Here is a 23668-nt window from a genome sequence, read left to right as displayed (position 1 = left end):
GTCAGGCTTGGGAGTGAGCCAGCCTTGGTAAACAGTTCCCTGTTACTCCCTGAGAGATCTGGGGGGAAATAATGTTACATCTCCAAGCCTTTCTTCCCTTAAAACAAAAATAAGACCACCACTCACTAGAGTGTTACACTGTCTAAATGAGATGCCATCTGCTGTGCGGTTACTGAACACAGATTCAGGAGTCTTGTCCTCCGGGTCTAATTCCAGCTGCCACTTCCTAGCTGTGTGACCTTGGGTGATTTCCCTACCCTCTCAGTGACTCAGTTACCTTCTCTGGAAAACGGGTTAAGTATCAGTGTCTACCTCATTGTCTGAGGGTTAAAAATGAGTCCATGCACTCTCCGCTGTAGCCCCAGCACCTAAAATAGCCCTTGGCACGTGCAAGGTGCCCAGTGAATATTCGTGGAATGAATAGAGCAAGTAACAGTGTCCAGGATGCAGTAAGTGCTCAATAAATGTTAGCTGCGTTCTTGAAAACCATGCTAACCCTTAAGGGACCCCTTGGTCACTCACCAACCAAATCTTGCGATTCTGCCTCCTCGGAGCCTCTTAAAGCCACACCACCTGTCTTTCCACCTGCCCCCTCCCTGGCCCTGCCCTCCATCTCAGCACTCACATGGACTGACCACACCCATGAGGCACATACTCATATCCCCATCTTACAGGTGAGGAGACTGAGGTCAGGAAGTGAAGTGAGACGAGCTGGCATTTGGCCGATGTTCTACCAGCCTGCCAAGCCTCTGCTCTGACCAGTACTGGCTCCTCCTTGAAGAAAAGCCAGCCTACCCATCCACCTCTGATATGATCCTCAGCCCCAGGGCATCCTGCCATGCCTACCGTCTGTGCTCTGTTCATGCTTGGTGAAGGGAACAAATGAGCCCACAGAACGCAGGGCAGGATGGCAGCGGGGCTACGCTCCTGCATCAGAGGGAGTTGGGGCAGAGACCTGCCAACAACTTGACCCCTGTGCTGAGCTGGGTGGGTGGGAATCTTCCCTCTTCGGACACGCACAGCCCTCGTTGGGCCAGGGCCTGAAAGGAAGCTGACTTCAGGCCCTTTTCCCCCACCTTTCCAAGGTTTTATTGAAATGGATTTTGCGGCTTCCAGTGAGGACTCTGCTGATTGTACTATCACCGCAGTGAAAATTCAAATTCCACTGGAGAGTTTTATTGCAATTATGAATCTTTAATGGTCTTCCATATCAGGTATGAAACTTTAATGGGCTTGTTTTCTTTTTTTTTTTTTTTTTGGTACAAGTGAGCAATGCAGTTTTAATGAGACACCAGTAGCTTTTTCCTGCAGTTCAGAAGTCAGTAAGCCTTGTCTGTATTTAATAAAAAAGGTTAAGGTAAATGCTCAGAAGGTTCCTGGAGGAACCAAGGTGGGGGGAAGAGCTGGGTTTGGGTGAGCTCAGCACACACCCTCTCGGGTTCAGGGTAAGGGTTGGGGCTCTCACAAGTCAGAACTGCCTCAGAGACGCCACGGATGGAACTGGCAGATGGTGCATCCTCACCTCCTTGTGGTTCCTCCTTCTCACCAGGTGCATCCATTGTCAGTCCTTGCTTATTATTTTCAGGACACGAAATGAAATGTAAAATGCGCTGTGCTCAGTTGTGTCCAGCTCTTTGTGACCTCATGGTCTGCAGCCTGCCGTGGGATTTTCCAACCCTTCCGTATCCTGCATTGGCAGTGGACTCTTTACCACTGCGTCACCTGGGCTTCCCTTTCAGAACAAGAGCAGTCCTCAGGGAAGGGCTGTTCTAACCCCAGGTCATCAATGGAAAAACTGAGGCCCAGAGAGGGGAAAGGACATGCCCAAGGTCACACTCTGAGTCCATGTCAGAGCAAGGGCAGAGAAGTCACTCCTGAGTCCTTCTCACAGGAGAGTCTGGCTTCCAGATAAACACATCAGAGCAATGACAAAGGTCAAACTCAGGAGAAAGAACAGCTACCAAACCCCCCTGAGCACCTCGCTTAGGCCAGCTACCTCGTACGATTTGACTCTGCACTTAGAAAGCACCACTCAAGGCATGCATGGGTATAGCCTGTTCTAAACCAGGGCCATGAAACTCAGAGTGATGAAGACCCTTGCCCAGGGACACCCATCAGAATTTGAATCCAGAGCAGGATTTGAACCCGGTCCAACTGCTAGGCTGAGCCTGAGACTTATATTTGCCTGTGCAACATTTCAACTCAGATGACGCAAAGGCATCAGAAACCAGCACTGCCCAAGCACTTTCTGCAATAGCAGCTCCACAGTCCTCATCGCGGTTTGAGCCCACGCTGGGCTGTGAGCACTGAGCTCCGAACCAGAGTACTGCATTCCCCTTGCATGGCACGCGGGAGGCACCGTTCCAAGGCCTGACAGCATCAGTGAACTTGCGAACAAACAATCAAATAAATGGACAAGCAAATAAACAAACAGGCAAGCTAGTCCCCTTGCCCCTTCCAGCTTCTGCAGACGGGCAGGAGACATTTTCCATTTATGTAAAGGTCTGGTTTGACAAGGCCAGACTGTGTAGGGAGGCTGGGTACCTGCAGGCCAGCTCTGGGCACTGCAGCGGGGAAAGAATGTCCAATTTTTTCAATCACAAGGAAGGCAAAGAATTAAAAACACAAGGCGCAATTTACTTTTGGCTGGAGTTTCACTCTGGGAAATAGTGCACATCTATCTAGCTCTTCATTTTGGAAGAGTGAAAACTGCGATGATGGGAAGAGGAGAGATGTTAGGAGTCGGAGGCTTCCTGGTAAATCAGGGTAAAGCTGGCCTGGGCTAGCTCTCCCATCTGCTTTGGGCTGCTCCACAGACCTGTAAGAATCAGCGAGTTCTCAAGTTCAAGAACACAGCCTTCACACACAGAGTGGCCAATCAGGAGATGAAATCTCATTTAAAATGGTGACAGAAGAGAGAAAATATTTAGGAAGAAACTTAACAGGAAATGTGCAACACATATGTGAGGAAAACTGTACATTCAAAATGACTCAACAAATAGGAAAAAAAAGATGCCCTGCTGTTGGAAAGGATTCGGCATCATTAAGATGTCAATTCTGTCTCGTTTGAAAATTTACCATTATCCCCTTAAAAACACCAACGGCTTTTGTTAGATAAGCTGACACAAAGGTCCGTGTGGAAAACTAAAATCGCACATAGAGGAACCCCCAGTGTATATTGCTAAGTGGAGGAAGCCAATCGGAAAAGACTACATATTATATGATTTCAACTGCATGACATTCGGGAGGAGGTGAAACTATGGAGACAGCAAAAAGATCAGTGGTTGCCAGGGGTTTGGCGAAGGAGGGAGGGATGAGCAGGCAGAATGCAGAGGATGAAACTATCCCATATGATACTGTAATGGTGGGTACATTTCATTATACATTTGTCCAAACTCATAAAATGTACAAAACCAATGGTGAAACCTAATATAAACTATGGATTTTAGTTAATAATTATGTGGCTCATCAATGCAATAAATGCAATTTATGAACACTAATGAAAGATGTTAATAATAACAGGAAATTGTGTGTGGAAAGGGTGAAGGGAGAAGGGATATATGAGAACTCTATATTTTCTGCCTGATTTTTTTATTAACCTAAAATCACTCTAAAATGAATCTATTAACTTTTTAATAATAGTTTTTAATTAAAATCAAACTGCAAGAATAGTTATGAAAACCCTGAGATCGAACTGCTGCAGGGAGAAGTCCTAGATACTAAATCCTGTTCTAAAGCCTCTATATGAACGATGGGGGACCGATCCATCAGAAAACAGACGGACATACAGGGGAACAGACTAGAAGTCAGTCCAAGGACACACAGAGAAGTGCAGTATATGATAGAGAAGCCATCACAAATCACTGTGGTAAAGACGCGCTTTGTAATACACAGCGTTAGGATAACTACGTAGCCATTTGGAAAGACGTAAGATTGAATCCATGTCATACACAGCACACAAGAATAAATCAGATGGACACTCGGTTCAGGGCCAACGTATTGATCAGAGATTTAAAAAGAAAAAATGTATTTACAGGTATTCAAAGAAAAAATGGATAAACTAACTGCTCTATATTAAAAGAATTTTTATAAGGAGAACTCAGATTGAACAGAAGGAAGAATTGGTAACCAAACTAAATAATAATCAAAAACTTGGACATAGGGGGAAAAATACTCTGTAAGCAGTGTTGAAAGAAAATGACAATCAAAGAGAACATTTGTAATATTTTTCACCGATAAAGGGCTAGCAAGTCCTGATATATAAAGAATTCTTAAGTTTAGGGGAAAAAAATCCCAAATCTTGACAACAGAAGAATAATAAAAGACACAACCACAAAACCATTTTTATGTTACAAAAAGACATAAAATGGCCCATAAACTTACTAAAAGATGTTCAGTTTCACTCAGAAGAAGAAAATCACAGGTTAAGCTACATCAAGATACACTTTCTCGCCTATCAGATTGGAAACAATAAGCAACTGGACAGCGCCTGTCGGTCATGCTTGGACATGTCTGCTGGGAACTCAGGAGGGAGCAAGGCTTCCGTCCACTTCTACAGTGAACGCGATTTTGCAATATTGAGCAAACTATGTATGTATTTACCTGTTGACACAGAAATCTCACTTCTAGAAATTTACCCTGAAGATACACTTCCCAAAGTGATAAAATACATACGCACAGGCACTCACTGCATCATTGTTTGCAACTGGAAGATGCTGAAAGCAGCCTGAGTGCTCAGAGGACAGCGGGTGGATTAAAGCACAGCACAGCCACAGAAACAGAGTCCTACGCAGCTGCATAAGAAAATGACAAAGATTTCTGCGCACTGACATGTAGCGATTCCCAGGACACTAAAATTTTATAAATTAAGTGAAAAAGAGCATCTACTGCACACCGCCTTCTCTATAAGAAAGGCAGAAGAATGTACACATGTCCTTGCTTATTCTTCAAAAAAGAAACAGAAATAGGTCAGAAACTAGCTCATTTAGTTGTCTTGCAAGGTGTGGTGGGGCGGGGGTGGGCAGAAGGGATGTCAGGGAGAGGTAATACTCTGAGTATGCTTTTTTGGTAAAGTTTTGATGTTTTTGTTACTCAAAAAGTAAAATTAAATCAATCAAAATGCCAGTATCTTCGGTCCAAATCCTTCTCATAGAGCCATCTTTCTCGTTCTCTCGTGATTCTCTCCCCCACTTTTAGGGCCTCTTGTGATTACACTGCCCCCCCCCACCCCCCCACCCCCCGGATAATCTAGAAATCTCCCCATGTCAAAGTCAGCTGATTAGCAACCTTAATTCCATCTGTAAGTTTAACTCCCCTTTGTTATGGAACCTAACATATTCACAGGTCCTGGGGATTAGGATGTAGACCTCTTTGGAACTCACTATCCTGCCTACCATACGTTGTTCAGTCGCTCAGTCGTGTCTGACTCTTTGTGACCCCATGGACTGTAGCACGCCAGGCTTCCCTGTCCTTCACCACCTCCCGGAGCTTGCTCAAGCTCATGTCGGTCAAACCATCCAACCATCTCTTCCTCTGTCACCCGCTTCTCCTCCTGCCTTCCATCTTTCTCAGCATCAGGGTCTTTTCTAATGAGTTGGCTCTTTGCATCAGGTACCCAAAGTATTGGAGCTTCAGCTTCAGCTGAATATTCCAATGAATATTCAGAACTGATTTCCTTTAGGATTGGTTGATTTGATCTTGCAGTCCAAGGGACTCTCAAGAGTCTTCTCCAACACCACAGTTCAAAAGCATCAATTCTTCGATGCTCAGCCTTCTTTATGGTCCAACTCTCACATCCATACATGACCACTGGAGAAACTATAGCCTTGACTAGACGGACCTTTGCCTACCACACAGGTGGCCCCAAATCTGGCGGCAATCACAGCTGTCCAGAAAGAACTACAGCATGCCACCTGTAAGCATAACACTCGGGGAGGACAGACCCACAACTGTCACTTGAGTTTTCCCCTTAGTGTGGATCTTCCGGCATTTTCTACAGTGAACATGCTTTACTTTCAAATTCAGGTTTTTAGATGATATCTTGAAATTGCCCATCTCACGAGTCTTCCAGTGTGTTAAAGAGACTGGGAAGGAATATGCCAAAATGTTCACAGGTGCTGCCTCTGTGTGGTGAATTCCAAGCAATTTTAATTTCAAGCTCTTTAGGAATTTCCTGTGCCTTCTGGATTGCATGTGAAGACTATATTGTTGAGTTTAACAAAAAAGTATTCTAAAAAGAAATGTAAAAATTTGCTGGGAGACATGATATAATGCTAACATCTCCCTCGACATTTGGTGGCTTGGGGAAGAACAGGCCTAGGCCCTTGGCAGATCTACTGTGCCACCCTGGAGAAGAATGTTTTTTATACCAGCCAGTCCAATCGTTGTCTCTTAGTAATTCAGGATAAGTCATTCCTGTCCCCCACTGGGCTCAGCAGCTTGCTGGCACTGATGGGCTGAGAGATGATTTAAGCTCTTCTGGAGGGATCCTCAGAGGTTTTTCTCAACTGATGCTCCTTTTAAAACATTATTTCAACTGGAAACAACTAAATGCCTGACTTCAAGGGAAAGGTTAGGTAAATTATAATTCAGCCAGAAGACGGAGTATTATCATGCAGCTCTTACAAACTGCACTTATGAGAAGTTTTTAATTACGTGGAAAAACACAAGTGAAAATGTGGGATGCAAAATAGTATATATTGTATAATGTCAATCGTGTAAAAGTGTACAGAGGAGGGGATGAAAGAAGCTACATCAAGGTGCTAACAGATGGAGACGACCCACACGTCTATCAACTCACAAGTGGACAAACAAAATATGGTATAGCCACACAGCAGAATATTGCACTATAAAGAGGAATTTACTGCTACATGTTACAACATTGTGCCGAGTGAAAGGAGCCAGATACCAAGGCCTCATATTCTACGATCCACTGATATGAGGTGTCCCAACCAGGCAAATCTATAGAGACAGAAATGGGGATGGCTGTTTAAAGGGTATAGGAACGTGGCCAGTGGGGGGAGTGTGAGGACATGTTTTGAAATTAGATGGTGATGGCAGTTGTGCAATCTTATGAATATACTTCACTGATTTATGCACTTTAAAAGGGCAACTTTTATGATACATGAATTATATATATAAAAAAAAAAACAATGTTAACAAAGGTTGTCTTTGGAAGGTAGGATGTCCGAGTCCTTTTGAGTGTATATTATGGATTGAGTCTATTACTTTCATAGCTGGAAAAAATGAAAAGAAACAAAGTCCCCCAAACGGTGTGAGTTAACAGCCCTGGTGCACAGTCCCACCCAGGCCGCTGGACTCGCCAGCCTCTGAAAGCTTTGGCCTCCCTCTGTCTGCCTGGACAGCAAACAGCTCCTTGATTCTGGAGTTAATGCAATCAGTGCAAGGACTGTGTGTCCCTCTAGGCCTGTCAGCCACCAGTGCGGTCTGGGAAAAGCCAGGGCATCCTTCGCCACCCCAGGCCCCCTCGCCCTGCCTCTCCTCTTGATCAGCCCCCAGGTTCTCCTCTGCAGACCTGTGCCCCCAGCCCAAGCCTCTGTGTTCTGGCTTCTGCTCGGCCCGCCCTGAAGTTCTGTTCCTTCGCTGCTATGCCTGGTATAACTGCCCACAGCCAACACCCCAGCCAGACTACACAAGGGCCGAAAGCACATGTATTTTGGTCCCTGCTTCCTGGTCAGGCACACACGCACATGGGCAGCAAATCTCTAGTGAAGGCCCAGCTTAGGGAGCGACTTCCTCTCTGCAGCCACACTGACCCTCCTCCCCTGGGCTGATGGCTCCCTTCAGAGGTCCCAGCGCAGGCAGGGTGGTACAGTGGTTACTGCAAGGATTCTCAACCAGCCCTGTCTGGATTCAAGTCCTGGCTCTACCACTTCCTGGCTGCGTGACCTTGGCCAAGTCATTTAACCTCTCTGAGCCTCAAATCTGGGACCAAGGACAAAAACCCTTATTACAAAGCTTAAATCCGATCATTGGCATCCATAGAAGAGAAGAGAGATGGAGACATGTAGGGAAGAAGACCAAGTGAGGATGGAGGGAGACACTGAAGCAATGCTGCCACAAGCCAGGGAATGCTAGGGACGCCAGAAGCTGGCACAGGCAAGGAGAGATTTGCCCCTAGAGCCTTCAGAAGAAGCATGATCCTGTCGACACCTTGATTTGAGTTGTTTTAAGCCACTAAACGATCAGGGCTTCCCTCATAGTTCAGTTGGTAAAGAATCCGCCTGCAATGCAGGAGACCCCGATTCGGTTCCTGGGTCAGGAAGATCTGCTGGAGAAGGGATACGCTACCCACTCCAGTATTCTTGGTCTTCCCTGTGGCTCAGCTGGAAAAGAATCTGCCTGCAATGCGGGAGACCTGGGTTCGAACCCTGGGTTGGGAAGATTCCCCTGGAGAAGGAAAAAGCTACCCACTCCAGTATTCTGGCCTGGAGAATTCCAAGGACTGTGTAGTCCATGGGGACACAAAGAGTCGGACATGACTGAGCGACTTTCAGTTATCACTGATGAAGCCACTAAAGTTGACAATCATTCGCTATCACAGCCCTAGGAAATGAAAACAGGAAGTAAGCTATTCACCCTCCCTTGAACCTGCCTTCTGTTGTTGTTCAATCGCTAAGTCGTGTCTGGCTCTTTGTGACCCCCAGGGACTGCAGCCTGCCACGCTTCCCTGTCCATCACTATCTCCTAGAGTTTGCTCAAACTCATGTCCATTGAGTCAGTAATGCCACCCAACCATCTCATCCTCTGTTGTCCCCCTTTCCTCCTGAGACTGGGTCATAGAAAGAATATAGCTCTACCTGCCTCTCTCTGGGACCCATGACTTCAGAATCCCCTTCTAAGCCGCCATGCTTAGAAGAAGCCTGAGCTAGCTCTGTGAGAAGATGGCCCCAGCCAGCAGCCAATGTCAGCCTCCAGACACGAGACAAAACGAGCCTCCCAGCAGCTCCAGCTGCAGCCTGAAGGGTCATGGAGCCGAGATAAGCCGCCTTGCTTTGCCCGGTCCACTTCTTGACTTAGTGGACCCACAGCAAGGCAGAGTAGAATCCGGGGCTATTACATACGTCTCGGTTCAGGAGTTGTTATGCAGCCATAATAATGGTATTAATAGCACTTGCGGAATCGTTATCTGCACTTGACAAGGTCCCTGACCATTCGTATGCACCGTCAAGTGCCGGAAGCACTGCCCAGCCATGTTTACTGACCTCTCTCAAAGTGTGTGTCCTATCCTACAGCAGGGAAATGCTGCTGCAATGCTCATTGATCACTGTTTCCCCTGCAAAAAGGAAGAATAGGCTGACCTTCGATCCAGCAACCCATGCACATCCTGGATTGTCGTTTAGCTGCTAAGTCGTGATGTCTGACTCTTTGTGACCCCATGGACTGTAGTCTGCCAGGCTCCTCTGTCCATGGGATTTCCCAGGCAAGAATACTGGAGTGGGTTGCCGTTTCCTTCTCCAGGGGATCTGCCCAACCCAGGGAGCGAACCTGCATCTCCTGGATTGGCAGCAGATTCTTTACCACTGAGTCACCAGGGAAGCCCACACATCCTCAATATGCATCCTCGCTTGGCATGGCCACAGGTGGAGCCAGAGGGCAACTGCTGACCCCCTGTGCTGGTTAGTGGCCACCCAGCGTCTCAGGCTCTTCCCTTGGCCACTTGGGATGAAGGGTGAGAAGGAAAGCCAGCCCTTGCTGACCGTCTCCCTCCTATGGACAGCGTGGTTCACAGGGCTGTGGGAGCCTGAATGAATGCTATCACCTTTTCCTGTGACCGGGGTAAATGACAGCTGGGCTCCTGCTCCAAGCGGCCTCCCTGTAGAAACTGTTACTCTTTTTGGCAGTAGCCTGCCTGGCAGCAATTACTACCCTGGCAGGGGCCCCCTTTTAAAAGTCAGGCAGTAGGACTAAGCAACTTGAACACTTGCAATTTACTGAACCTCCACTCAGAGGCCAGTTCAGAAACTCGGCTAAGAGAACAACCACCGAAGGCCTGAGAATGTGGTCCAGCCGGCAGGGGTTGGGGTAAGTAGGGGTGGGCTGGGGGGACGCTTAAACCGGGCCCAGCCTGTGCTGGGATTCTCAGGAAAGAAACCATCTTCTGGCTTCTCGGAAAGGTGTTCATCATCAGGGCAGGTTCCAGCTACCGGAGAGTTTCATATGCCGTCAGGGACCAGTCTCGTCTACCAGCACACACTGGTGTGGATACTGACGATCACTCACACAACCAGAGCCTTCATTTGGGGAGGGCTTTTCCTGTGCCGGGCACTGGACTTTCTAGCACTAGCTCATTGTGTCCTGACAATATAGGACCCAGGGCACAGGTGGTGGCGGTACAGGTATCATTATTTTTAAAAAATTATTTTTAGAGAACCTGGAATCTATGGAAAGCACAACTCCTCTCCCACAGTCCTTGGAAGGGAAGCAAGATGCCAGTTCAGAAGTTCATGGCTCATGGACTCCTGGGCAGGGAGAGAGGTGGCCACTCCACCCCAGGGAGGGGCAGCCCCCAGGGACACAGAAGGCCCTGCTCCAGCGAGGGGCTCTGGGAAGGAGCCACAGCCAGTCTTCTAAGGGGGAGCTCGGCAGTGACGTGAAAGTGTGATCCCAACCTTTGCTGAAAGAGCGGGGGACTGTCCAGACCTCCAGCAACCAGGGGCTGCTCTGCCATGATTCCTCGCAAGCAGGCTCCGTGCCGGGCCAGGGCTGGCAGGTCAGCGAGGAACTGAAGGAACTGCCTGAGCTTATGCCATCCTGGAAGGGCAACACCCGATTGCCCCTTCACCCGGGAAACAGGCCCCACAGTGGAAACGCCATGGATGGGCATTAGAGCTGAGAGCCAGGCCCGTGACCTTGGCTGTCCCCTTCTGGACATACAAGCTGGGGCAAATCACTCCCGCTTTCTGATTCTCATTTTCTCATCCATATACAGAATCAAAGCTATTTACATTAAACAGTCTTATACTGAAACCAGACAGACTTTTCTTAAAAGCCAGCACATTGTGAACACCTTTATCTGTATTAAGTGTCTCTATAGAGATTCTCTGGCTACATCCTCACAAGTTCCTGAAGGTACTATTTTCCCAGTTTTACAGATGGGGAAACTGAGTCCGTGCAGATACAGCTGGTAATTTTGACTCCAAAATGTGTGCATTTAACCACCATGTGACACTGCCTGCCAATGACTCACAGTGCCTGGCACAGTGGGTATGAGAAGCGGCAGCCATCATTATGAGCTTTCTCCAAATAATACTTTCTTGCCGGAGTTCAGCTTTAGTCATAAACTCCTATTTAGATCCTCTTAAAAGTTGAGCTGGGCCAGCGCTCTCACGTGGAGGTGGCACATGCCCAATCATCCGGGCCCCAGGCCCCGCTTCCGCCCACAGCAGATGCTACTGCGAGAGCCTTAGCTAAGTCCTCTCTCTGGCACAGCCCAGTTGCTAACACACAAGCACAAGCGCTTTTGCAACCACACTAAATTGGTGGCGCTGGCATACACAATGGAGATTATCTGCTGCCCTTGGGAGTGGAAAAAGCACTGAACGCGGAGGCACAGAAATATGGACAAAGCCTTTCTCAACATACAATTTTAAAGACCACGTTACCAATCGGAGACATTCACCCAGTTGGCAGCTGAGGTGAACATGTGACCTTGGAGAGCCCTGCATTTGAACCATCAACTCTCTGCCAGCTAAGAACACACTTTGGGGCAAGCAGTTTAAACTCACTGAGCCTTAGTCTCTTCATCCATAAAATGGGGATGGTGACAGGCAATACCTCTGCGTGGGGCTGAGATGAGGACAGAACGAGATGATTCTCGCCGCCCCCCTCCCCACTCTCCCTCCGCCCCGGCTCCCAGACAGGACTGGGCTGGGAGTGGTCAGTGACTACTAGGGCTTTTGTGCTGTGGCAATTATGCAGATTTTAGGAATATCACTGGGAGTGTGTGGACATGAGCACTCACAGCACATATACAGCTTTGGGTTTATATATGTGGGGCTTCCCTGGAGGCTCAGTTGGTCAAGAATCCACCTGCAAGGCAGGGGACCTAGGTTCAATCCCTGGGTTGGGAAGATCCCCTGGAGGAGGGCATGGCAACCCACTCAAGTATTCTTGCCTGGAAAACCCAATGGACAGAGGAGCCTGGTGGACAGCAGTCCATGGGGTCGCAAAGAGTCAGATACAACTGAGCAACTAAACACACTAATGACTCACCTCCAGGGGGCAGTGAGCTCAGGATGCCCAGTTGTGAGAAACGTTTTGCAAGGGGATGAACTTCTAAGTCTCATAAGAGCCACTGGAGCTGGCCAGAGGAGGAGTTGTGAGGGGAGGAAGCGATGAGAACTGGATTTCTGTGACTAAGCTCCAGAGCCACCTGAGTCTTCAGCCCCAGCTCCTCCACCTACCTAGCTGTGTGACCTTGGGCATACTGCTTAATCTCTTTGGGTCTTGGGTGCCCATCTCTAAAATGAGGATGATTCTGCTCCCTCCTCACAGGGTGCTGGGAGATGAAATGACTCAGAGCAGGAGCAGCCTTCACTGAGCACCCTGGTTGATACAGAGGGAGCACTCCCCGGATGCCCATGATTCCTATGAGTATTACTGTCAATCAGAAATAGGAGACGACTCCTCTGCCCTAACTTATTTTCTTCTATGGTTATTTTCCCCCTATCATTATCATTACTACCCTCACACTGCCATACCTTCTGCTATTTTCACCACACTTTTACTGTAACATATTCTGAAACACCAGGAGAATCCTCCAGGCTCCAAATTCAAAAGCAGAGTGTGCAGAAACCCCCAGCAGGTGTCATAACTGTGCTGACGGTAGAGAACCGAGCAGAAGCAGGGAAGACTGAGGGCCCGGCCGCCAAGGATCGTCAGGCTGCTTGTTTTTCTCCATTGCAGAAGCTCAGGGGTTTAGAATCTTGTGGCTAACGGGGGAGGCCTTAGAGCCAATCCCCACCCAGTTTCACCACTTCCTTGCTGTATGATCTTGAGCAAGTGATGACCTCTCTGAGCCTCAGTTTGCTCATCTTCAATTAATGGTACAGCATCTATGTCAAGAATTGTTTAGGGATTCGTTAAGGTGGAACCTAAAAAAGCACTTAGCAGGGTGCCAGCCTGGAATGATCACTCAGTGGACGCACGCTGTCACCATTTCTGTCACCGATGCTCAGCCAGCTCATCACCTGGGGCACCAGGAGTCTTCACCACGCTCTGTAGCCCACTCCCACCCTCCCCATTCAACACGAGTTCCATGCAGAGCACACAGGGGACACAGATCCAGGCTCTGCATCGCACACACCTCATTCTGGCCCCCAGATCACCAGTATGTGATGCCCTCCTAAATGCCCACGGCGCTCTAACCACAGGAAAGACTCCGAGGGCCCTGGGGTGCCTGGGGAGGGACACGGCTGCCCACCCTCCCTGCCACTCAGCCGGCAAGTCTCTCTCTAAACTCCGGTCAAGGTGAGAAAATGGACACGCTCAGGAGGCATTCTGTCATTTCTCCCTTGTTTTGTCTCTCTCTAGCCGCATCAGGAGAACACTATAGGTACTAAATCGCAGTAGTGAAAAATGATCACCAGATGGCCAAGACACATTTTTTTTTTTTGCTACATTTTGTGCTTCGACTTTTGAGGAGGGCCTTCTATGACACTCTGAAGTGGCAACAACTTAGTCCAAATCTTATTAATCAGAGATGAAAGGTTTTGAACTGAGAAAGGAAGCACTTTTCTAAAAAGTTGGTGGTTGGATCATAAAAGGAACAAAACGAACAAGGGCCCGCAAGTCACTGTGTGCACAACAGGTCAGGGAGAAAGGGGTCTGGAAGGACACGCCAGCTGCTGACAGTTGTCACATCCTGGGCTGGCAGGGGCAGGGGAGGAAGGAGGGTCACTGCGAACCTGAGTCTGCCTGCGTATCATCGGACTCCTTCACAACCAGCAAGTGTTACATTTACAATTAGAAACAAGTGAAGATTGTTTTCTCAATACTTATTACACTTGGCTAACTTGATATCTGCCAGGAATCTCCACTGTGAACTTAATAATTTCCCCCTTTATTATTACAAAATACATTGATAGAGGTACTTTGAAATCATGCAAAACATCCTGTTTCTGCTATTTAGCATCCTTTGGTGCGCCTTGCCTACAGCACTGTGATAGAATGCTCTAACTGTGATTTTCTCTTCCTTTATTCCTGCTATGCTTTTTCATGGCAATGTGTCTTTAAGCAGGAGTTGTCACTTCTCCCCCATTGTTTGATTTATCCTGTTCTTTACGTAATTACGTTAGTATGGATCCCTGGATATTTACTTCGCCTTTGGCCATGGGTGCTTTCAGGCTGACTCTGTACACATATGGTAGGCTGATTGACTGATTGATTGGGTAGTACATCTTTATTTTCCGGTCCTAAAAGATACCCCAGGGTGCTCTACCCTAGACCTGGAATCAGTGATTCCTACAAAGAGCCCTGGTTCGTTTCATTTGGAGAATAGCATTTAGAAACTAAGATCTCAGTACTAGCTGTACCCATTTTTATTGGGTACATCCCCCATCAATGGATCGAGTAAGGAATTATATGTACATGTATTAACTCATGCATGCATACACAGCTGTATTGATTTCTGCATCTATTTATCTGTGTATATACATACACAGATTTTTTTTTCTTTTTTGTGAATGAGTCCGAATTGACATCTCCAATAAGTCCAGCACCACGGGGTTTATTCTATTTGCGACCCTTTCCTTCCTTGTGACTTTCTTTGAAAGTAACAACCTGGCTCTCATTATCTAAAATGTACTAATTTTTTTAAACCTGTACAAATGAAGTAGTTTCAGAATTCCTAATCCATTCCCCTTCCAGGCAAAGAAATTTGCCAACTGGAATACAGTGTCTGAGGGCAGTTCTTCTTGTCTTTGCCTTATAGTATCAGTTGAAACGATGTTTCTCAAAATTACTTCGGTCGGCTTCCTCCTTCTCCACCCCCTTTCAGGGTGGCTACAGGAATCGTTTGTAATACAGTTAGATTCATTTGTCTTCATTTGTCTCAGTCTGCACTCCATCTATCCTCCAACAACCAGGTTGAGTTTTTTAAAATTTTATATATAGCAACATCACTCTGTGTACAGTTCTATGGGTTTTGACAAGTGCACAGATTCATGTGTCCATCACTACATGCAACCAGCTTTCCATACAAAACCATTTCCCAGGTCTTCTGCCCATTTTGGAAGTTCTTTATACACTCTCAATGCAAGTCCTTTGTCAGGAATGTAGTTAGAAAATACTGACTTCTCCAAGTCTGTGGTGTGTCTTTTCATTCTCTTAAGAGTGTGTCTTGCAGAGCAACGTTTTTAACTTTCATAAAGCCCATTTTGTCAGTTTTTTTCTTTTACGGGCCATGCTTTTGGTGTCTCATCTAAAAACTCTTTGCCTAATGCGAGGCCCCACAGATTTTCTCCTGTGTATTCCTGTGGCAGCAGCGCAGGGTTTATTTTACCTTTAGGGCTATGATGTATTTTGAGTTCATTTTCATAGAAGGTGTGAGGTTGAGGTTGAGGCTCGTTTGTTGGCGTGTAAATGTCCAACTGTTCCAGCACCATGTTGAAAGAACCGTCCTTCCTTTCTCCGCTGAATCATCTTTTCACTTTTGCCAGTCATCGGTTCAGTATGCAGAGGGGGGTTTATTTCTGAACGCTCTGCTCCGGTCCACCGGTCTACACGGCCGTCCTTTCACGAGCACCGCACCTTCTTGCTTATTGTAGTTTCACAGTATGTCTTGACATCGGGCACGAAGTCCTCCAACTGCTCTTCGGCTTCAGGATTATTTTAGCTCCTCTAGTTTCTTTGCCTTTCCAGTACAAAATTTACAGTCAGTGTGTAAATATCTATAAACATTCCTGCTGGGATTGGAATTGGGGTTGCGTTGAGTCAAGATCTAACTAGGGAGACCTGGCATCATAATAATACTGAGTCTTTGTATCCATGAACAAAGTATATACCCATTTATTTAGGTCTTTTTTCGGAGTTTTCAGCATACAAATAACTGTACATATTTTATTATTTATTTGTACCCAAAACTGTGTTTTTTTAAATTGATGCTAAATTTCAGTTGTTCATTGTTAGCATATTGAAATGCAGATGACTTGTGGAAATAGTGTCAGACTTTATTTTGGGGGGCTCCAAAATCACTGCAGATGGTGATTGCAGCCATGAAATTAAAAGACGCTTACTCCTTGGAAGGAAAGTTATGACCAACCTAGATAGCATATTCAAAAGCAGAGACATTACTTTGCCAACAAAGGTCCATCTAGTCAAGGCTATGGTTTTTCCAGTGGTCGTGTATGGATGTGAGAGTTGGACTGTGAAGAAAGCTGAGTGCTGAAGAATTGATGCTTCTGATTTGTGGTGTTGGAGAAGACTCTTGAGAGTCCCTTGGACTGCAAGGAGGAGGTCCAACCAGTCCATCCTAAAGGAGATCAATCCTGGGTGTTCACTGGAAGGACTGATGTTGAAGCTGAAACTCCAATACTTTGGCCACCTCATGCTGAGAGTTGACTCATTGGAAAAGACTCTGATGTTGGGAGGGATTGGGGGCAGGAGGAGAAGGGGACGGCAGAGGATGAGATGGCTGGATGACATCACTGACTCGATGAACATGAGTTTGAGTGAACTCCGGGAGTTGGTGATAGACAGGGAGGCCTGGCGTGCTGCGATTCATGAGGTCACAAAGAGTCAGACACGACTAAGCAACTGAACTAAACTGAATTGTGTATGCTAACTTTGTGTCCCTCCATCTTGCTAAACTCATTATTTCTCGGAGTTTTTTTGTAGATTCTTTGGAATTTCCTATGCAGACGAGCAGTCTCTGTAAATAGAGTTTTATTTCTTCTTTTCAGATTTGTATGCCTTTTCTTTCTTTCTATAGACTTATTGCACTGACTACAGCTTCTAGTAGGATACTGAGTAAGAGTGATGAGGGATGATATTTTTGCCTTATTTCAATCTTAGAAGAAACTGTATAGTTTTCACCATTAAATATGTTATCTATTGCTTTGTGAAGATGCTCTTCAATAGGTTAAGGAAGTCCCTTTTGACTCCTAATTTAGTTAGAGTTTAAAAAATCATAAATGGATATTGCACTGTGCTTAGTCACTCAGTTGTGTCCGACTCTTTGTGGTCTCATGGACCGTAGCCCACCAGGCTCCTCTGTCCATGGGGATTCTCCAGGCAAGAATACTGGAGTGGGTTGCCATGCCCTTCTCCAGGGGCATGGTGGGTACTGAATATTGTTAAATGCCTTTTCTGATTATATGGTTTTTCTCAGTAACATTAATTTTCAAATGTTGAACTAGCCTTGCGTTCCTCGGATAAAACTCATTTGGCCATGGTATATAAATTTTTAATAGATTGTTGGGGTTGTTAAATTTCGCTGGGGGTTTTCATATCTAAGTTCATGAAGAATAGTGATCTGTAGTTTTCTTTTCCTGAAATGTGTTTGTTCTTGCTGTTATACTGGTTTCATAAAATGAGCTGGAAAGTATTCCCTCACTTTTTATTTTCAGAGAGAGATTGCGTAATAGTTCTTCCTTAACTATTTGCAAGAGATCATTAGTGAAAGCATCTGGGCTTGAGTTTTCCTTTTTCAGATGGTTTTTAACTACAAATTCAGTTTCTTTGACACACATATAAAATTTTCAGGTTATCTATTTTTCTTTCTTGAGTGTTAGCAATTTATATCTTTCAAGAGATTGGTTCATTCATCTAAGTTGTAAAATTTACAGGCAGAGCGTTGCTTGTAACACACCCTTATTATCTAAGGTTTTCTCTTATTGTTAGGAATATTAAGAGGTAATTTTTGTCATCTTCATTAGGACTGCTATAAAATCAGTCATAATCACAAGTAAAAATACTTTTGAAATATCTTTACTAAACAAGTATTATGTAGCAGCCAGACCCTTTTTCCCCACTGAGAATACACAGAATGCATCCTTGGAGAGTATGCCAGGCTCACTGTCTCCCAGCAGGACTATTTCAGGGACTCACGGAGACAGAGTCAGCAGGCAAAGTCACGCTGCCTGATGAAGAAGAGGCTCTGTCCAGGGCTCTGTGCTGGGGACTCAGACACCTGAATCCCCTGCTCTATGATCCTCAGCCAGTCCTTCCCCTCCCTCTGGTCTTCAGTCTCCCCAGGTGAGAAATGGGAAGCTTGGAGGCTGAGATCTATGCATATAGATGGGTTCCTGCCACCACCTACCCTCCATCAGGGAAGAGCTGAAGGTGGTCCTGAATGTCCATCAGTACCTTTGATGAGCAAACCTCACTGTGGGCCATGGCGCTATTCAGCTTTTTCATCATGAAGGCACGTGTCTCTAAAGGAAAGGGTCTGGCTGCTCAGGTCCATCCCAGGCGGTTATAAAAACTACTAACGCCTCTTTGCAGGAGTCATTCCTCAACAGAAGTCCAGCGCTGTGCTGTGTTCAGACCAGGATGCACCATGAAGCAGTGGTCAAGACTGGAGCTTTGGAGTCAAAAAGACCTGGCTTGGGGCCTGCCTCAGCTGTAGCCACTCTCCCCTTCATTCAAGACATCCACCGTGCGCCAGGCACTGTCTAGACACGCAGTCTCTGCTCCACGCTGCTGGGATCTCAGAAGAGAGACAGTCACTACTGTCTATGTGCTTAGCCGTTCAGTCACGTCTGACTCTCTGTGACCCCATGGACTGTAGCCTGCCAGCCTCCTCTGTCTGTGGAATTTTCCAAGCAAGAACACTGGAATGGGTTGCCATTTCCTCCTCCAGGGGATCTTCCAGACCCAGGGATCGAACCCGGGTCTCCTGCGTCTCCTGCATTGGCAGGTGAGTTCTTTACCCATGAGCCACCTGGGAAGCTATTATAAATAAGCCTGAATTATGATAGGATTCTAAGTTACTATCTCACAGGGCTGCAGTGAGGGCCAGAGCTGACACGTGGAGATCACCAGCTCCTGGGTGAGTGCTCCATGAAGGATGCCATCCCAGGCTCAGGCCAGAGAGGACTAGTCAGCAGAACAGACCCTGGTAAAAGCCAGTCCACAGAGAGGTCAGCCCAACCCAGCTGACACACAGCACACGCGACAGAGCTGCAAATAGTGGTCCGTCCCCATTGTCACCGAGACACCCAATCAGCAGCAGGTGCCCCCTGGCCAGCCCCAAGGCCACAAGCAGCACAGTGGTGACCCCAAGAGTGCAGCATTCATGGGAACAGAGTTTCTGCCCCACCAAAACCCCAGCCAGGATGGAAGCCTGGCTCCCGTTGGTAGAAACCAGGTGGGTCTTCCACCCTGGGATGACCTCAAGGGTGAAGGCCATGGAGCCTGGCAGGATAAGGGACAAGCACCCAGGGCTTCAAAAGCTCAGTGATTCATACGAAGACTAAATGGCCTTTGTTCCCTCTTTCTGCATTCTTTTGATAGTTGGCCAATGCAGGGTCCTGTGGAGGTGGTGGAACAAAGCATATGGCTTCTAGAGGGCCTGAAGGGCTAGGGCTGGACCCCTGTGTGAGCCCAGGCAAGGTACTACGCCTCTCTGAGCCTCAGCGATGCATCTATGAAGTGTCCACTTATTAAATGCCGTCTATTAATGCCCACCAAAGGGCTACTGGGAGGATTAAATAAGCGTGTATCTAAAGTGTTTAGCACAATGCCTGGTTCATAATAACTGGTTAATAAATGGCTTTATTATTATTAAATGCCAGTCAACTCTGGCTGTCCTTAAAGGAACAAACAAGGTTTTATGGTCCCTTCTCTGGTGGGGTTTGCTGGGGGCAGGTGTAAAGGCATAAAAGAGGCCTAAGGTAAATGCCGAGGCAGGAGTCACCCCTGCCGGGAGGGTGGGACAGTTCCAAGTCCCAGGCGGCCACTCCCTGGGTGAAGGCTGGCAAGTGCAGGGCCTCCTCCTCTGAGCTCTCCTCCCAGCAGTGTTCGCCGGACTCACAGGGCCCCTCAGGAGTGAAGGGAGCAGCTGGAAGCCAGGCACTATCGCCCCAGGTGAGCTATTGCCCCAGGAAAGCTCCGCACGGTGGCAAGGAGCCCTATTTACAAATAAAGTTTGTTCTTGCTTCCACCACCCACACAGCCAAACCCCTTTATTCCATTTCAATATGCTTAATTACATGGAAAATGCACTGGCAATAAAACAGAATTAATCAGTCCTGGATGTTCGAGTGAGTGTAGGCAGGTGTTAGCATATGTGAGGGCCCTGGGAGGGGAAAGTCCAATAGCGCCAGGGAATATACTGATAAAATGTTTTACTACAGTGGGGATGGAAGGGCCTTCACTGAAGGGAGGCATTTTAGGAGCAAATAAAGCTTCTGATTGCCTGCAACTGAGAAGCAGACTAAAGTAACTGAAAAACTTCTACGGGATATTTTTCTTCTGCCTTGTTTCAAAACGGAAGTCATTTTCCTGTTGCTGCTTCCATGATTATAAAAGTAGCATTTGCTCCATTCAGACACTGTATAAGGATGTAAAGAATAAAATGAAAATCATCCATAATCTTATCACCTCAGGATAACCACTATTGACATCTTGGTGTGTGCTGCTGTAGATGGTCCTCTGGGTATGTTTTTGCATACGTATACAATATGCATGAGATCCTATAGACACGTGGTTTGGCAGCCTGTTTTCCATCGAATAACACACCGCGGACATCCTTCCATAGTAATAACTGAAGATCTCGAGCATCATCTTTTTACGGCTGCAGAGTCTTGTGTGCATTATATGACCTGTGTGATCTGGCTATTTGCCTCCTCAGCATGGTCTGGCACCTTCTCCCCACCTGGCTTTCTGCATTCAGCCAACACCAGTCTTCCTTTGCATCCTAGAATACTTCTTTCCGCTTCAGGGACTCAGCGTTAGGTGTCCTTTCTGCCCCAAATTCTCCTTTCTCCTTCACACAATTCATCTTTTTCCTTTCAAATTTCCACGGAAATGTTTCTTTCTCCAGGAAGTCTTCCTGGATATCTACCCCCAGACACTCAGAGTTCCATGTGCTTTGCCATCTTGGTATTTATCACATCTTGGTATTTACTGCAATTAAATACATAGTCGTGAAACTTATTCCCCCTGCCCCTTGTCTTCCCACTAGAAAATAAGCTCTTGGGGGGCAGGGACTGTGTCTATCTTTCTCAGCTCAGAAGCCACAGGGCAAGTACAGTGTCTGGCATCCAGGAGTCCTCAGTATATATATGCTGATCACACGGAAGGAAGCGAAGGAGGGGCAGCCAGGGATCCCCACTTTCTGCATTAATGCCTACTTCTTCCTGCCTGCCAAAGGATCTGCCAGCAGGTCACCTACTTTGGCATCTCTCTGTGGGTACCGGAGCCTGAAGGTGAAGGAGAATAGATCATGGTCCTGTGCCTGGGCACCCGCTGGTGCTCGCCAGCCAGAGATAGTCCCAGAGATCTGCCTGCCCAACTGTTCAACTGCTCACGGCCCAGGCTGGGAAACCAAGGCCCAGAGATGGTGACTGCAACCATGAAACTAAAAGATGCGCTTGCTCCTCGGAAGAAAAGCTATGACAAACCTAGACGGCATATTCAGAAGCAAAGACATCACTTTGTTGACAAAGGTCTGTTTAATCAAAGCTATGATAGTCACGTAAAGGATGTGAGAAACGGACCATAAAGAAGGCTGAGTGCTGAAGAATTGATGCTTTCGAACAGTGGTGCTAGAGAAGACTCTTGAGAGTCCCTAGGACTGCAAGGAGATCAAACCAGCCAATCCTAAAGGAAATCAGTCCTGAATATTCATGGGAAGGACTGATGCTGAAGCTGAAGCTCCAATACTTTGGCCACCTGATGTGAAGAGCTGACTCATTTGAAAAGACCCTGATGCTGGGAAAGACGGAGGGCAGGAGGAGAAGGAGGTGACAGAGGATGAGATGGTTGGTGGGCATTACTGACTCAATGGGCATGAGTTTGAGCAAGCTCCGGGAGATAGTGAAGGACAGGGAAGCCTGGCGTGCTGCAGTCCACGGGGTCACAAAGAGTCAGACACGACTTAGCTAGCTACTGAACAACAGCAACAAATAACTGCTTTGTTACTGTTGTGTTAGTTTTGTTGCACAACAACAGGAATCCACCATATGTATCCATATATCCCTCCCTCTGAACCTCTTTCCCCCGCACCTGCTTCCCACCCCTCTAGGTCATCACAAAGCACCAAGCTGTTTCCTGTGCTATACAGCAGCTTCCCACCAGCTATCTGTTTTACACATCGGTTCAGTTTAGTCTTCTCCAACACCACAGTTCAAAAGCATCAATTCTTCTGTGCTCAGCTTTCTTTATGGCCCACTCTCACATCCATACACGACTACTCGAAAAACCATAGCTTTGATGAGGCGGACCTTTGTCGGCAAAGTAATGTCTCTGCTTTTTAGGTATGGTAGCATATATATGGGAGAAGGCAATGGCACCTCACTCCAGTACTCTTGCCTGGAAAATCCCATAGACGGAGAAGCCTGGTAGGCTGCAGTTCATGCGGGTCCCTAAGAGTTGGACATGACTGAGCGGCTTCACTTTCACTTTTCACTTTCCTGCGTTGGAGAAGGAAATGGCAACCCACTCCAGTGTTCTTGCCTGGAAAATCCCAGGGACGGGGGAGCCTGGTGGGCTGCCGTCTATGGGGTCGCACAGAGTCAGACACAACTGAAGGGACGCAGCAGCAGCAGCAGCAGCAGCAGCAGCAGCAGCAGCAGCAGCAGCAGCAGCGTATATATGTCAATGCTACTCTAAATCCATCCATGGGGCTACACCTTTATAACCTAATCACCTTCCAAAGACCTCACCTTTTACTATCATCACTTCAGGAGTTAGAGTTTCAAGGTATGATTTTGGGAGGAACACATTCAGCCTGTAACACAGACACACAATAATTTTAACCTTTATCATTAATGCCATCGAGTGCATTCCTCATTTTTTTCTGAGAAAGAGATGCTGTATATTATCATTATCTGGGAAGGGGAAGGGAAATTGAGGTGGAGGGATTCTCCAAGGTCACAGGCTACGACAACAAAAGCAGCAACACTGGGGCCCGGACTCCAGACGCAGAGCTGGTCTCATCGTGTTGTTTCCTAAGAGAATCCCCTTGAGCCACGTCACGGTGGAGGGAGTGGGGGCAGTCTCCTGACCCCCGCTTGGACCCACCGTGACCCTTCTTCTTATCCATATGGAGAACCAGCTTCCCCGGGTCAGTGGAGCACTCAGGCCCTTTGTTACGAAGACACAATCTCATCTCCTGCCTTCTTCCCCAGCCTCACACGTGGCTAGTCGCCCATCGGGTCACACATGGTCAAACCACATGGCTCCTTCAGCCAGAAAGCCCTGCAGTGCAGCCCCTTCACTCACAGCATCTTGTCTACCGGACTTGGCTCAAAGGCCACCCGTACTCAAGGTCACTGCCGCCACAGCACCTCTGGCCACAGGATTCAGCCGCAGAGCATGCTGCTGGTTATCTAAGGGATCTGTGTCTGGGTCCAGTGTAACACAGTCTCCACCTCACCACCCCCCCACCCATTCCCACTCCCACCCCCCCCCACCCCCTTACCCCTCAAAGCCCTGGGGCAGTTCCTGGCCCTCCCCAGCGGGGCATACAGTGTAGTGGTTA

The 23668-nt window shown here is 47.2% G+C and overlaps 1 protein-coding gene across 2 annotated transcripts in view; it reads right to left on the bottom strand.

The window, feature by feature from the left end:
• The window catches only part of WHRN (whirlin), a 91348-nt gene that overhangs the window by 30283 nt on the left and 37397 nt on the right, over window positions 1-23668 (bottom strand). The window lies entirely within an intron of this gene.

This window comes from Ovis canadensis, chromosome 2 (assembly GCF_042477335.2).
Source record: "Ovis canadensis isolate MfBH-ARS-UI-01 breed Bighorn chromosome 2, ARS-UI_OviCan_v2, whole genome shotgun sequence".
NCBI lineage: Eukaryota > Metazoa > Chordata > Mammalia > Artiodactyla > Bovidae > Ovis > Ovis canadensis.
The sequence above is the reverse complement of the archived record's forward strand: the minus strand, read 5'-3'. Positions and strand labels throughout refer to the sequence as shown.